This window comes from Mesoplodon mirus (assembly GCF_964341445.2).
Source record: "Mesoplodon mirus genome assembly, chromosome: 1".
NCBI classification, from domain to species: Eukaryota; Metazoa; Chordata; class Mammalia; order Artiodactyla; family Ziphiidae; genus Mesoplodon; species Mesoplodon mirus.
The window spans coordinates 33,065,642-33,082,824 of record NC_138976.1 but is presented as its reverse complement, the minus strand read 5'-3'; positions in this window follow the sequence as shown (position 1 = coordinate 33,082,824).

Genomic DNA, 17,183 nt, shown 5'->3' with positions numbered 1-17,183 from the left:
TTCTTTTCATGTCTATGTTACATGTTATCATCTAAACAGAATAAGAAATGAGAAGTAGCTCTTTATGGAGAGATAGATAAATAGACGGATAGATGAAGCCGCAGGTGGAGATTTGACAATTATCTAAAATCAATTAGGGCAAACAGTCAACCATGTCCAGTCCAAGGTATCTGAGGCCAGGAGGTTGAGTGGGGTTACAACACCTATCTCACCTATAATATTTTAATCTGTTAACTGGCACTAAATAACATATTACTGAATGGTGGTCAGATCATCATGAAACAAAGCCAGTGCACTCAGGCACTTTACCCTGCATACCCTCTTAAAAGCTAAAATGGATAAATAACTTTACAGGGAAATTGAAGGAACTCTTAGATACACTTGCTGAAAGCCAAGGAGATATGTGAATTGGTGCAAACCAAAAGAAGAGTCTCTTAGACATGACACATGGAAGGGATTTTTTCAATAAAGACAAGCATACCTCTTTGCTGATCGGGTCACTTTTTGCTAGTGTATAGTCACCCCTTACTTCTGCACAACTCTGTGAGGTCTATGAAGCATTTACACACTCCATTACCTCAATTAAGCCTCACAACAAAAGGTAGGGGTGGGATTTCCCTCTCTCATCCCCATTTTATGGACGAGGAAACCGAGGTTCCCTTCACAGATTAGTGTTTTGTTTTTGTTTCTCATTCTTGCTGACATACTCAAAGCATTTCTCTTCTAATGCTTTTATCCTCAGTCTGCTGGGCAAGTAGGGCTACAGGCGAATGGATACACCCCAATTCAGAAGGATTTACTAACATCCAGGTTCTGCCAGTGAACCTGTTTAGGAGTTAAAAGCCCCAGACTTCCTGTCTCCCAATTAATGTGCTATTTCCTTTGTCAAGGTAAACAAGATGGGGACGTTTCCTGCAGAAGTTTTCTGAGCTGGTCACTATGCCATGAATATGATCTATACTTTTAGTTTGAGGTGGAAGAAAAGCACCTGTTTCTGTCCCAGCACACAGCTCTCCTGGTCAAACAGATCTGGTCAAGCCCCTCCCCTACTCATTACCTTCCCAAGGTCCCTAGGGTGTAGTGGATAAAGAGTTAAATTGTGGCCCCCAGCTATCTGTCCAGTATCATCTCCTTAAGTACCCAATCACACCTTAAGGGTACCAGCCATGCAAAACTACTCTGGACCCCCCAATGCACTATGCCTGCTTCAGCCTTTGAGCCTTTGCTGGCAGATGTTGGTCTCTGCTGCTTCTGGAAAGATCCATATTCCCCTGACAAGCACTTATATATCCTTCATAGCGAGTTCTTAATAAGCCCTCCCACCTCCTTGATCTAGATTTTTCGTTAAAATCATATCCTGGACTTCCCTCGTGGCGCAGTGGTTAAGAATCTGCCTGCCAATGCAGGGGACAAGGGTTCCAGCCCTGGTCCGGGAAGATCCCACATGCCGCGGAGCAACTAAGCCCGTGCGCCACAACTACTGAAGCCCGCAAGCCTAGAGCCCGTGCTCTGCAGCAAGAGAAGCCACTACAATGAGAAGCCCGCACACCGCAACAAAGAGTAGCCCCTGCTCACTGCAACTGGAGAAAGCCCGCATGCAGCAACAAAGACCCAAGGCAGCCAAAAATAAATAAATTAATTAATTTAAAAAAATCATATCCATATAGACTACAAGATTTTATGCACACCACTATATATAAAGTAGATAACCAACAAGGACCCACTCTATAGCACAGGGAGCTATATCTATATCTTGTAATAACCTATAATGGAAAAGGATCTAAAAAAGAATATATATACATGTATACATATCACACATACAAACATATATATATATATATATATATAAAATGTGTATATATATAACTGAACCACTTTGCTGTATACCTGAAACTAACACAACATTGTAAATCAACTATACTTCAAACAAGAATTAAAAAAAAAAGACTTTATGGGTCTGGCTCCCCCAACAGACATGAGCTCCTGAAGGGTACTGGGAGCTTTCCTTCTTTGCCCTTGAATACCCACAGTTACTGGATTTAATTGAATACAACTAATCATTTATTGAATATTTAGCCCAAATCCTGGCATTTCTTCTTAGAGGACTCCTCCTTGCCAGGTGATTTTCGGTGTTGATTCTGGAAAGAATTTTGTTCATATGGGCGGAGGTTGATGTGTATTAGGGGAGGCAGATGGGTGTCAGGGGACCCACTGGAAGCAGTTAGGGGACAACTGGGCATGGCCTTCAGGAAGCCAGAATTTGGGAAAAGGAAATATTTTATTCTTCCCTTTGGAAAACCCATTGTGCCTCCCTTCAAGGGCAAAAATATAAGTGTACTGTGAACATATGACAAACTATGAAGGTTTTTTTTTTTTTTTTTTGAAAAAACACACTTTAAAAGCTTTAAGAAGGCACTTTCCATTCTAGGATCCTGGGTGGGCTAGTCTGCCTGAATGAGGAAGGGTCACCTTATTCTTCTTCAAGTTTGCTGCTCTTCAAGCTTGAGACTCTCCTTGCTGCTTGGATGACAGTAATTTTCTGACTTCTGAACATGTCTAAACTCTTCTAGAAAACTGACTCTAGAAAACAGTGCATAGAGTTGACAAATGCCCCTGCCTTTGAGGCATTGTTACCGCCTCACAGAGGAATGAGTAACAGATTGCAGGCACTGAACGCTATAAAATCACACAGGCTGTCTGAGCAGGAAAGGGTCTTCAAGACCTTTTAACTCAAGGAGAAAACTGAGGCCAGGATAAAAGACTGGACTTGCCCAAGGTCACATCAGGTGGGGATCTGAATACCAGCCAGGGCCTAGGTCTCGCTTAACAAGCCAACCGGCTGATGGCTCTATCCTGAGAAACCAAGGGAACATTAGAGGCTAATACAGATTTTTTTAAGACACATGCAAAAGGATGGTTTTAAAAGGAAAGTTCTAAATTCAATGTGATGTTGTGCTCCGATGTCCAAAAAAGTGTTTCATGGATCTCTATTGTGCTTCTATTATAGTATTGTGTTACCAGCTAAAACAAGGACTATTCACTTACCATGGTGCCCCTCTAGGGAAAACATAGGAAAAAATGTAAAAATATAATTCTGGCTTTGTTCTGCTTTCTATTTCCATGCAACTTCATTCAAACATATATAATCTGTTCAACACCTACCTTAACAGCAACTGTGCAAAGAGAGACGGAACCGAAAATGAATAAGAACATATAAATATGCCTGTCTACAGATATTTTTCCCCTAATGCAATTGCTCTGCTAAGGGTATAAAGTGTAAGTTAAATGAAAATCAGCATCCTAACTCAGTAAAACTTGTTTACCTCTCTTGGAAAAGTGATCAGATAGTTCTTTGAGAGACTCAACCACGTTGACTACAACCACATGAGCCATTCTTTTCCCTTCAGTTTTCTTGATTGCTTATTATTTTAGATACCTCCAACTTGTTTATCAGGTGCATGTCAAAGCATGTTAAAACGCGTTTTTCAGGTTCAGCGTGAAGGATTTAGCCTTATTTGACAAGATATCACAAACTTCTGTTGAAATGAATGATTCGAGTAAAATGGAGCTTAACCTGCAAACCCAGGTAACTTGGGTTTCTATAGACTGGAGATTGCATATCTAGACCGGGGGAACAACCTGATTTTGCTTTAAGCACAATTAACTTTATGGCTAGGCAGCATAACTGACTTCATAGGCTATTTTGGTGCCAGGTGCCAAAGCTTGTAGAAAAAGGGGAGGCTTTGGGATCCTAAGGGATTCTTTGACTAAGATTCTTTGATCCTAAGGGATTCTAAAGACTTTGTTAGGCAAAGCCACTCTGGCGTGGGAGTCTGATTTGCAATTTGTGCCTTTGTAAAAGGATTGAGATCCCTATTGTTTAATGTTTGGATCTCAATTTGCATTTGGAAGCACATGACCTCTTCTAGGTTTAGAGTTTTTTATTTTCATTTTCTTGTTCTGATATACAATCAATACTGCTTGTGAAAAAACTGATAAAACTGCACGGCCAAATGTTTGCACTGATTAAGGAAGTCAGGTAGATTGGTTTTCTCTGTGAATGGTGGAGTCTACCTGGGCTCCAGCAACAGTGAGCCAGTAATCTATTTAGCAACTGACAAATAACTCATAGGTATAGGTAAACAAACATTTTCATTTATTATTTCCTTAATTAGAATGCATGGCACTTTGTTAAAAAAAAAAAAAAAAAAAAACACATCACTACAGAGGTCTGACCAGATAGTGGACCTACAAAATGAACTGAAAGAAAAAAATCCTCTGACCACCTCAGGACATATCTGAATACATCCATCCAATGTCTTCCTTTATAAAGAAAGGTTTGAGAAAAATTATTTTAGGTTTGCGATAACAAAATTCTCAGCTGTACATGATATTTAACTACCTGTCCTTTGGTAAACAATTTTAACATTTGCTTTGACAGTGTTCCCAGATTGGCCACATAAAACTTGGAATAGAAATTGCGTGAGGAGGGACTTCCCTGGTGGCACAGTGGTTAAGAATCCACCTGCCAGTGCAGGGGACACGGGTTCGAGCCTTGATCCGGGAAGATCCCACATGCTGCGGAGCAACTATGCCCGTGTGCCAGAACTACTGAAGCCTGCATGCCTAGAGCCCGTGCTCCGCTACAAGAGAGGCCACTGCAATGAGAAGCTCTTTCACAGCAACAAAGAGTAGCCCCAACTAGAGAAAGCCCTATTAACAGCAACAAAGACCCAACGCAGCCAAAAATAAATAAATTTGTATATAAAAAAAAAAAGAAATTGCGTGAGGAGGAACAATTTCTTAGATTGTGGGTTTAGGAAGTATGGTTTATTTGTTTGTTTTCTTTTTAACTCTTCATCCTTTGTCTTTGCCATTGACCACAAGAAAACATTTCTTGCATGTTTGGAGGAAGGTCCTGGGAACTCGGAGTTTCTAGTTGAGCAAGCTGGAGGTAGAAGGAAAGCATTCACATTCATGGAGCACCTATGGCATGTCAAGGACTTTGCTAGATGTTTAGGGATTTGTGATTATGCCCATTTTGTCGTGGAGAAGACTGAGGCCCAGAGGAAGCAAGTGACTTACCCAAGGTCACACAGCTGTGATGGGAAGCCAGATCTACCCGATTCCTAAGCTCAGGCTCTTTCTGCCACATCATGTCACCTCCCAGGTAAACTCAAGTTAACTTCATTTGGGGGTTTTTCTGTTCCTCACCTCCTTGGAATGTGTTTGTTTTTTAAACTAAACAGGGGTTAATTTGGTGCACAGGAAGCTATAAGGACAAGATTGACCTAATCTACCCTTCTTTCTAATAGAAACAAGTAATCTTATCTGTCATTCCATTAAAAATACACCACATTCTTCTGTGCTCCAGTTTGGATAATGACTCAAGAAAAGGTAGTCCATTTCTGCATTAGAGCACCACCACAGCCTCATCAAAAGTAAATAAGCCACGCTTTTCTTCCTGGGTATTTCATTCACTGATTCCAAAGTACTTCACACATGTATTCATTCTATTAGAATAAAGAACTAGCAGCCCTTTTGATAGTTGGGCCAACTGGAGGTTAGCCTAACAGAGTATCTTTTGCTGAAGACTATACACTCTGAGGCCCCCTTGAATGGAGAATGCCCAAGAGGAAGTCAGCCAAAAGGAGTGGCATGCCGGAGTGTTGTACTTTGAGCCCACATTCTCAGCCACATCCCATGGGAAACACTCCCTCTCTGCCATCTTCCAAAACGCTCTGCCAACATTCTCCTAACGTTCCCAGTATCTGAAGATAATCCCTTTCCCTCTAAACGGGACCTCAACCTAAAACAGATCTGGGTCTGTGCCTCGGGGGATGGACAAGTGACTCAGAGGACCATTTCAGATCTTGGAAGCAGGGAAGTCTCTTCAGAGCATGGGAGCACAGTCTGGGAGCTGGTTAGTACTCAAGGAACAAATGAATAACAGAGCCAGAAGGAGTTCCAAGAAACATTTCACCTGAAGTTTCCTTTGCACTCACGAAGAATCTGAGGCCCCCAAGTCTCCCGCAGTCATGCCGCTGCAAAACCTCATTCCAGCCTAAGACTTTTCCAGACCCTTCTCAGCCTGTATCAGGCCATAGACTGACTTGCTAAGCAAGACTCAGAGGTCCCCAAACCTTTAGTTATTTATTTTTTTTGGCTGTGCGGCATGTGGGATCCTAGTTCCCCAACCACAGAAGGAACCCGTGCACCCTGCAGTGGAAGCACGGAGTCCTAACCATTGGACCGCCAGCGAATTCCCAAGAGGTCCCCAAACCTTAAGTGTAGATGGTAAATGGACAGATTTTTAATGTGTGTGATTCAGCATCCAGGGTGGCAGAAGGAAAAAGAGTCTCAACTAAAAAAATGTGTTGATTTGGCACATTTCCTACATTTGGGTTTTGTTTTTTTCCTGTTTTATTTTTCTCCTTTAGCTAATTCATATCATCTGAGTTAGGTTTACATACAAATCTTTCTGTCCAGCAGTACGGCATTGGTTAAGTAAGCCCTAGGTCTCCTTAGAATGGACTACCGTGCTCCATTAAAATTATCTGGTAAACAATAATAAATAAGGGCTAACCTTTATTAAGGTTTACTGCATGCTGTCCCTATACTCAGCATTTTACATGTATTTTTCTCATTTAGTCCCCTCAATAACCCTATGAGGCAGACATTATTATTCTCCACATTTTAGGGATGAGGATCTGAAGCGAAGAGAGCTTAGGGAACATGCCAGGGATCACAAAACCAGTGAGTGGTGAAGCTGGAATTAAACCGGATTCTACCCAGTCCCAAGCTCTTGAGCCATATACTCTTTATATGCAGAAGAATGTTCAGGAGAAGTTAACTGGAGGGGAAGACACCTACATAGTACGATCCAACTTGGTGAAAATATACCTACGTTTATGTGCTTGAGGGTGTATTTGCATTGGGACAGTTATAGGACTGCTCAAATGTCAGTTCCTTGGAGCAGCCTTCCCTGACCATACTAAAAGAGCCCTCCCATTCTGTCCCTGGTACTATCTTTTAATATGCTTGATTTTTCCTCAGGGCACTTAGCATTACCTGAGATGTAACATATACCAGATACATTTATTGTCTAGCTCCCCTATAGAAGGAGGGGTAACAATCCCTAACAAACTGCCTGGCATGCAGTAAGTGCTTAATATTTGTTGACTCGAACAAATGTACTAAACCCTTAATTTTTTGTTGTTGTTGTTTGTTTGTTTTTCTCCTCATTTTTTAATTCCACCAGGTCACAATGGTAGCTCTGAAACTAACATATGCACCTTTTATTATTTGGCAGATATTTCTCCAACAAATATAAGATTATTTTTGTTGTTTTTTTTTTGAAACATCTTTATTGGAGTATAATTGCTTTACAATGGTGTGTTAGTTTCTGCTTTATAACAAAGTGAATCAGTTATACATATACATATTTCCCCATATCTCTTCCCTCTTTCGTCTCCCTCTCTCCCTCCCACCCTCCCTATCCCACCCCTCTAGGTGGTCACAAAGCACCGAGCTGATCTCCCTGTGCTATGCAGCTGCTTCCCACTAGCTACCTATTTTACGTTTGTAAATCCTTAATGTTGATGGTTAGTTTTTTCTCCCTGTTGCTGTCAAACAGAAACAATTTAGATTCTTGATACTTAAATGGATTTGATTTTTTTTTAATGTTTCCTCCGAAATCCTATGAGTAAAAAAAAGCACATTCCAAGTAAAGGGTAAGAACCTAAAATGGTTTACTTGAAAATGCAAAATGATCTCCTCCATGCTGGACATACACTTTCTCAAGAGCAGAAAGTTCTTTGCAGAAGAAGAGAACATTGGAAATCCACTTAGGTGAACTCGCCTTGAGTCAAATGAGATTCATTTTAATGTTTCAACTGCTAATCCATTTAGTGTCCTATTCACCCAGATGACTTTTCAGAGCATCCCTCTGGTGGTTTTAGAAAGAAAACCCTTCCAGTCACTAGGCTCAGTTGAGCAACAGCAAAAGACAATTGACTGCAGATGAAGGGATTGATCCACGTGTTTGGGATGAATGCAAGACCACCTATCTGGCCCGTGTGAAAATGAAAGGAACATTTGAAATGAGCTGATTTGAGTTGGGCAGGTTTTATCCCCAAAATAAAGTCTCTCCTTTCTCCTCTAAAAAGGATTAGGCCTGTGAATGGGAGTCTTGTCTTCAAGTCCCATGGCCTTGACCTTCCTTTGTATTGTTCTACTCACTTTAAACCACGGGTGGTAGTGGTTTGTGATTTTTTTTTTTTTCTCAGCCATGTCCTTCTGAAAGGGGACTTTTACCCCATCAGCAGCTTCGAGAACCATCTACAAGTCAGGAGCACAGTATCCCTGCATTCCAGGCAGAGGAGGGGGCTGCTTTGGCTCGCTTCCTTCCTCTTCCCCAAACAGAATCCAGCTCCTATATAAAATTCATAAATTCTTGGCAGGAAAGAAATCCTCCCATTGGAAGGAACAGATGTTCTACAAGTAACTTTTGCCATCATGACTCTGTTCCTAATATCATAGTTTTAAAGTGTGGGGGGATGTTAATTTTTTTTTAAATGTCAACATGTTCTGGGCAGCTTTTCCATCTCCATCTGTGGCATACACATCACCAATCCTCCCACCGCCCCTTTTAAAATTTCCAGAGACTAGTTGGGAATTGGAAAGATATTAAAAAGTGAAAGCGGAAAATTCAATTCAACAAGTATGTTAATGTATAACCTAATGCAAAGTAATATGATATTTCCCTCCCAGTTGTAAATCTCAGATACATTCTTTTTCTCCTCGTCTTAGACCTTGGAGGGGTCTGCAAGACTTTTAACCGGCAAAATGACCAATTAACATTCAGGGGTTATTACTGGTAATAGAATTCCTTGAGAGTAATCTATTCATAACATTCCCTTTCTAAAGAAAGCCTCAATTGGGGCTTCAAATTCAGCAGGCTACCAGGCCATTTTCACTTTGTTATCACCTCGTTAAACTGCCCACCTTAAATGCCTGTATCGCAGGTGACCGCGGAGAAGGGTCACGGTCGGTGGATGACTCTTACCTCGCCTGGAAATAACTGGAAAGCGTGACCCCACCTCGGTCCGAGGCGGGGTCCCCTTCCCAGGAACAGCGATGCCCTTTTGCAGCTGCTTTGGCGAGGGCCAGAGCGCCTGCTGGCTGGGGCCTGGCCCCAAACACGCCCGACCACGTTTGGGTTCAAAGTCAGAATTCGGTGAGCGGACTGGGTGGGGTGTGGAATCCGCAGGGCAGAAGGAAAGGAAGGTGACAGCGTGGGCGGGGTGGGGAAGCAGCGGCCCGACATTCAAATGCGCCGGGTATCCTCCCGCCGCTCTCTGTCCGGTTTTCCTCTTTCTCTGCCCAGTCGGAGCCAGTCGGGTCTAAACCCCCAGATCCCCGGCGGGCCCGTGCCGGGACCGCCCGAGTCCACCCCGGAAGACGCGGTCCCCGCAAACTTTCCGCGCGCAAGTGGAGGTGTGAGTGAGCGTACGGCAGGGCGCCAGGGGGTGTCCTTGTGGACACCGATCGGCTTCGTTAGCATACCCCGCGGGAAGGTTGGTCCGCGCTGGGGGGCCGGGTCTGGCGGAGGCCGAGGTAGGGGCGAGAGCGGCGCACGAGGGCGCGGCGGCCCCTGGGCGTCCGTAGCTGGAGGCAAGGCGCAGCGCAGCGCGCGGTCTGCAGTGCCCCCAGCCGGCCGGCCCGGCTCAAGACGGCACCCGACCATAGGTCCCGGGGCCGCGCCGCGCCGCACCTCTGCGTGCGAGACTCGCCCCTCTTCCTCCCTGCTGAGGCTGACCCAGTATTAAGAAAATTAAAATCAAGTCGAGGTGGATTCTCAGCCTGGTTCTGTCACTTACTGGCTTCCTGCTGCCGGGAGCTCTGGACGTCTGCCTCCCTTTGGCTAATGTGCATAATAGACCAGACAAAGTTTATGAAATAGTTAGAGAGAGCGTGCCATCAAGTGCCTGGTATATAGTAAGTCCTAGGTAAATGGCGATCACCACCACCACCACCATCGTCATCATCATTAGCTGGCTAGGCTTTGGAAGGGGGGTCTCACTGACGTCTCTGCTCTTCTATGGCGGGTCTGAGGGGAGGACAGGGAGAGAGGGTTTCTGCCTCCCCTCTGAAGTGGAGAAGGAACATAAGCACCCAGCTGGGGGCCAGCCTTGCTGTGCCTTCAACTCCACCTGGAACTGTGGCCTCAGCCGTCCTCTCTTTGAACTCACATCCTCATTGCAGAACAGGAATAATCATACCCAACTCACTGACTTGTTGCAAGACAGGAAATGCAGAGCTCCTGGTACATAGTCGGTGCTCAGAAAGCCTCACCCCTCCACGCCTTCCCCGTGGCCCCCAGCCAGCAGGTCCCAGGACACCTGTACCTGCAGCACATGGTAGGTGCAGTGCAAGCCCCTTTCCCCTACTTACTAGCAGTCCGCCTGCGCAGTCTCTTTCCTAACACACGGTAGGCGCTCAGTGCAAGCCCCGCCCACCCCCAGCTATCAGTCAGCATGCCATTTACTGAGTCCTTACTCTGTGCCTCTTCTAACCTTGTCTGACTGGGACAGCTTGGGCTGCAGGAGGCTTTAACCTGAGGTCCTCCTCTTTCACGTCCCCTGGAAACCCTCTGCCCCCAGATGCCTCAGATCCCTTCTGGAAATTAGTAGTGTTGGAAATAATAAGAACACACACCCCTGATCTTGCAGTAATGGAAGGTACAGTCAGAGGACCTGGCTGTCAAAAGCAGCCCTACAAGTTCCTGTCTTTATTGTAAACTCTCTGAACCTCAGTTACCTCATCTTTTAAAAATGAGGCAGTAACACCTTCTGGGGTGGACCAGTGTGAGGGTTAATGGATACATGTGTATAAAAGCACCAAGCACGAGCTTCCCCGGTGACCCAGTGGTTGGGAGTCCACCTGCCAATGCAGGGGACACAGGTTCGAGCCCTGGTCCGGGAAGATCCCACATGCCGCAGAGCAACTAAGCCCGTGCACCACAGCTACTGGGCCTGTGCTCTAGAGCCCGCGAGCCACAACTACTAAAGCCCACACTGCAACAGGGGAAGCCGCTGCAATGGGGTGCCCGAGCACCACAGCTAGGGGTACCCCCACTTGCCGCAGCTGGTGAGGGCCCACACGCAGCCGCGAGTACCCAACACAGCCAAAAATAAATAAGTAAAAAAAAAAAAAGCACCAAGCACACAGTAAGTATTCAGTAAATGCTAATTTATTATTTGTTTCAAGTGCAAAGCAGGTGCCCAGTGAATATTTGTTGGACTGAACTGGGCTTTACCCTTTGCTGAGTTCTACACCTGGGAAAGCTTCCCTTCAAGGTTTCTCCCTGTCCTTGGCCTTGTCAAACGTCATGTCCTGTGACTTGCTGCTTGTGACCTCTTTCTAGAGGTTGGTACTTTGCATATACGAAGAGTGATGGATCTTTCCAGAGTTCAAAGCCTAGTATTGCTGAGATAAAATTCAACATGGAAATCTCATATTTTTGTTTTGTTTTTCGTGGCCAGTGTGCCTTTATCTGGGGGATGAGGGTAGAGCATTATTTAAAAGTCATCCTGAGGGGAATTCCCTGGTGGCGCAGTGGTTAAGAATCCACCTGCCAATGCAGGGGACACGGGTTCAAGCCCTGGTCCAGGAAGATTCCACATGCTGTGGAGCAGCTAAGCCCGTGAGCCATAACTACTGAGCCTGCGCTCTAGAGCCCGTGAGCCACAACTACTGAAGTCTGCGCGCCTAGAGCCCGTGCTCCGCAACAAAGAGAAGCTATCGTAATGAGAAGCCTGCACACCGCAACGAAGAGTAGCCCCCGCTAGCTGCAACTAGAGAAAGCCCGCGAGCAGCAACGAAGATACAACGCAGCCATAAATAAATAAATAAAAGGAACAATTAAGAAAAAGAAGTCATCCTGAATTATCTGAGCGTTTGTGTAACCATATTTTCTGCCAGCCATTCACATGTGATTGATTTTGTAGGACTGTGTGATAAGATGCCAGCAACTTCAGGGTCCCGTCCCGGTGACTTCTCTAGCTCTTGAATATAACAAACTCCAAATGGGAAAACAAACAAACCAGTGTCCAATCTTTAAACAGGCCTTAGCAGTCCCAGGGCATTTCTGTGTCTGTTACATCCATAGAATCCTCAGTACAGCCCATTTTCCAAATGAACCTTGTTGAGGCAGATGACTGGCTCCTTTCTATGACACAGACTTGCCTCTGAGTCCTGCCTCATCTCCATGCTGCTCTCCCAGGCTATGACACGGGGCTTTTCACTGGCCATCTGAACAAGCGTTCTTAGAGACACTTTAGAAATGCTAGGACACGAACTTTATTAATATAGGGCACTAAACAAATTAGAGAGTTTCCCCATATCATGACAAGGTATGCAACAGCTGTTACTTTACCAAAACTATTCATTATGGGGCTGTTTGTTTAAAGGTTACCCTGGTGGCTTGGGGACAGTGCCTTTTGCTCTCTGACTCACAGGAAGCAAAAATAAGTTACTATCAGGTGATGGTCATACTTAGAAGCCAAGCTAATAATAAGGTTTGTCATCCCCAGGAGTAGGGCAGTTAGCTTAACTTTTCAAACTGTTAAGTGCCAGTCAGTTCAAAATTTAAGATTTTCTTTGTGTCATACTTGGTTTTTGAAAATCGATTCAAACATTTGCTGAGTAATTCCAGTGTGCCAATTTCTGTGCTTGGCAACACACAAAGGGATATTCTGTGGTCTCTGTCATCCAGTGTATCACAGTCTGGAAGGAAAGATGCATATATGAAGTGCATCCAATAGTCACCTCATCTGTGAAGTCGTGATAATCACAGCACCTGCTTCCTGGGGGCTTATGAGGCCAGGCCGTGGAAAGCACAGGTGAGAAGCAGTTGCTGAGACCCCAACCCAAGGCAGGGTCTTATATACATAGAGGTTGTATTAGCTCCATTTGCAGACAAAAAAATTGAGGCTCTGAGAGTGGAAGAGATTTGCTGGTTCACAGCACAGCCAGGATTCAGATTCAAAGATTTAATTCAAAGCAACTTTGTATTTCCCTTCCAGGCCAGGGCAACTCCTCAAAGAGCCTTTGCAGAGCCTTCTCTTTAAATGGTCTCCGTATACTGTGGAACTTAAAGGTTGCCCAAGTGTTTTGCTAGCTCTTTGGCTTATGAGATTTCTTGACCACGTCACATGCATTCCCCATGCTCCACTCTATTTCAGTTTTCCACAGAGAAGTATGCCTTCCTGTCTCTATTTGTATTTATCCTGGAAGTTTACATGCAATGACTTTCTTCACTCCCTCTCAAAAGGATGAATTTTATTTAGTACACAAATATATCAGGGATCTCACGTTAAAACAAGTTTTTTATGTGTTTGTTTTCTTATTCAGCTTTATTGAGGGATTACTGTATACCCCCAAACTTCATTTTTTCTTTTTAAAAAATTTTATTTATTTATTATTTATGTGGCTGTATTGGGTCTTAGTTGCAGCACGTGGGCTCTTCATTGTGGCTAGAGGGCTAATTGCGGTGCGTGGGTTCCAGAGCACAGAGGCTCAGTAGTTGCGGCACACTGAGCCCACAGCATGTGGGATCTTAGTTCCCCAACCAGGGATCGAACGCACGTCCCCTGCATTGGCAGGCGGATTCTTAACCACTGGACCACCAGGGAAATCCCTGCATTTGTGTAATGTGTACAATTTGATGAGTTTGGACATATGCATGCGCCCATGATTCCACCTCCACGGTGAAAGTCATAAACATATCCATCACCTCTAAAAGTTTCCTTGTGTCCCTTTGTGTGTGTGTTTGTTGCTGTAATAAGAACACTGTACATGAGATCTACCCTCTTAACAGATGTTTAAGTACACAACGCTGTATTATTAATTATAGGCACTACGTTGTATAACAGATCTTTAGGACTTATTCATCTTGCATAACTGAAATTTTATACCCACTGAGCAATAATTCCCTATTTCCTCCTCCCCGCCCCCAGCCCTTGGCAACCACCAATCTATTTTCTGCTTCTATGAGCTTGACTATTTTAGACACCTCACAGAAGCGGAATCAAGCAGTACTTTTCTCCTGTGATTGGCTTATTTCACTTAACATAATGTCCTCCAGGTTCATCCATGTTTTCAGAAATGGTAAGATTTCCTTCTTTTTGTGTTTAAGGCTGAATAATATTCCACTGATGTTTTCTTTATCCATTCACTTGTTGATGGACATTGGGTTATTTCCATATCTTGACCATTGTGAATAATGCTGCAATGAGCATGGGAGTGAAGATATCTCTTCGAGATCCTGATTCCAGTTCTTTCAGATATATACCAAGAAGTGGGATTCCTGTATCATATGGTAGTTCAATTTTTAATTTTTTGAGAACTCTCTGTACTGTTTTCCTATTGACTGCACCATTTTACATTCTCATCAACAGTATACAAGGGTGGGGGGCATTCCCTGGTGGCACAGTGGTTGAGAATCTGCCTGTCAATGCAGGGGACACGGGTTCGATCCCTGGTCTGGGAAGATCCCACACGTCGTGGAGCAACTAAGCCCGTGCACCACACTACTGAGCCTGTGCTCTAGAGCCCATGAGCCACAACTACTGAGCCCATGTGCCGCAACTACTGAAGCCTGCATGCCTAGACCCTGTGCTCCACAATGAGAGAAGCCACCGCAATGAGAAGTCCGCGCACCACAGTGAAGAGTAGCCCCTGCTCGCCGCAACTAGAGAAAGACCGCATGCAGCAATGAAGACCCAACACAGCCAAAAATAAATAAATAAAATAAATAAATTTTTTAAAAAAGGTATACAAGGGTTCCAATTTCTTCCCATCCTTACCAACATTTATTATTATTTTTTATAATAGCCAATACTAACAGGTGTCAGGTAATAACTTATTGTGGTTCCGATTTGTATTTAACATGAATAATGATGTTGAGCACCTTACCTAGGGCCATATATATGTCTCCTTTGGAAACACGTGTATTCAAGTCCTCTGCCCTTTTAAAAAATTGGGGTAAAAAATATTAAAAACTTAAAAAAATTAAAAAAATTGGGGTATTTGGGTTTTTTTGCTATTGAGTTTTATGAGTTCCCTGTATATTTTGGATATTAACCCCTTATCAGATAAATGGTTTGCAAATATTTTCTCCGTTTTCACTCGGTTGATCGTTTCCTTCACTGTGCAGAAGATTTTAATGTAGTCATGATGTAGTCCCATGTGTCTATTTTGTTGCCTGAGCTTTTGATGTCATACCTGAGAAATCACTGCCAAGGCCAATGTCACGAAGATTTTCCCCAATGTTTTCTTCTAGGAGTTTACGGTTTCAGGTCTTACATTTAAGTCTTTAATCCATCTTGAGTTGATTTTTGTGTATGGTATAATATTGGGGTTCTGTTTCTTTGGGGGGTTTTTTGTTTTTGTTTTTTTTTTTTTTGCTTGCATGTTGATATCCAGTTTTCCTAACAAGATTTGTTGAAGAGACTATCCTTTCCCCACTGTGTATTCTTGGCACTCTTGTCGAAGATCAGTTAACTATACATGCATGGTTTATTTCTGGGCTCTCTATTCTATTTTATTGGTCTATATGTCTGCCTTAATGCCAGTACTATACAGTTTTAATTATTATAGCTTTGTACTATATTTCAAAATCAGAAAGTGTAATGTCTCCAGCTTTGTTTTTCTCAACATTACTTTGGCTATTCTGGGTCTTTGGTGGTTCCACTGAATTTTAGGATTTTTTAAAATTTCTGTTAAAAACACCACTGGGGTTTTGATGGGTACGGCATTGAATCTGCAGATCACTTTGAGTAGTATGGACATTTTATCAATACAGTCTTTCAATGCATAAACATGGGATATGTTTCCATTTATTTTTGTCTTCTTTGATTTCTTACATTAATGTTTTGTAGTTTTTAGTGTACAAGTCTTTCATTTTCTTGGTAAGTTAATTCCTAAGTATTTTTTTTAGGTTTTTATTTTTTAATTTTTTTAATTTTTAGTATTTTTTTCTTTTTGATGCTATTGTAAGGGGGATTGTTTTCTTAACTTGTTTTCAGATAGTTTGTTGTTTCTGTACAGAACACAATTGATTTTTGTATGTTGATTTTCTATCCTGCAACTTTACTTAATTTGTTTATTAGTTCTAAAGGTTTTTTGGTGGAGGGACTTCTATTTATAAGATCATGTCATTTGCAAACAGACATCGTACTTCTCCCTTTCATATTTGGATGACTTTTATTCCTTTTTTTTTTTTCTTCTGTTTTTGCCTAATTGCTCTGGCTAGGACATCCGGTACTATGTTAAATAGAAATGACAAGAGTGGGCATCCTTGTCTTATTCTTGATCTTGGAGGAAAAGCTTTCAGTTTTTCCACTGTTGAGTGCAATGTTAGCCGTAGGCTTGTCACATATGCTTTTTATTATGTTGAGGTACATTCCTTCTGTACCTAGTTTATTGAATATTTTTATCATGAAAAAGTACTGAATTTTTTCAAATGCTTTTGCATCTACTGAAATGATTATATATTTTAATCCCTCGTTCTGTTAATGTGGTTTATCACATTTGTTGATTTGCGTATATTGAACCATTCTTGCACCCCAGGGATAAATCCCACTTGATCATGGTGTATGATCCTTTTAATAAGCTGTTGAATTTGTTTGCTACTATTTTTAAAATAAATTTATTTATTTCAGGCTGTGTTGGGTCTTCGTTGCTGCACGCGGGCTTTCTCTAGTCATGGCAAGCAGGGGCTACCGCCTTTGTTGTGGTACATGGGCTTCTCATTGTGGTGGCTTCTCTTGTTGTGGAACATGGGCTCTAGGCGTGCAGGCTGCAGTAGTTGTGGCACGCAGGCTCAGTAGTTGTGGTTCACAGGCTCTAGAGCACAGGCTCAGTAGTTGTGGCACACAGGCTTAGTTGCTCCACGGCATGTGGGATCTTCCCGGATCAGGGCTCAAATCCCTGCATTGGCAGGCAGATTCTTAACCACTGCACCACCAGGGAAGCCCTGGTTTGCTGCTATTTTGTTGTGGCTTTTGCATCTATGTTCAGGGATATTGGCCTGTAATTTTCTTTTCTTGTAGTGTCCTTATCTGGCTTTGATATCAGAGTAGTCCTAGCCTTGTACAATGAGTTTGGAAGTGTTCCCT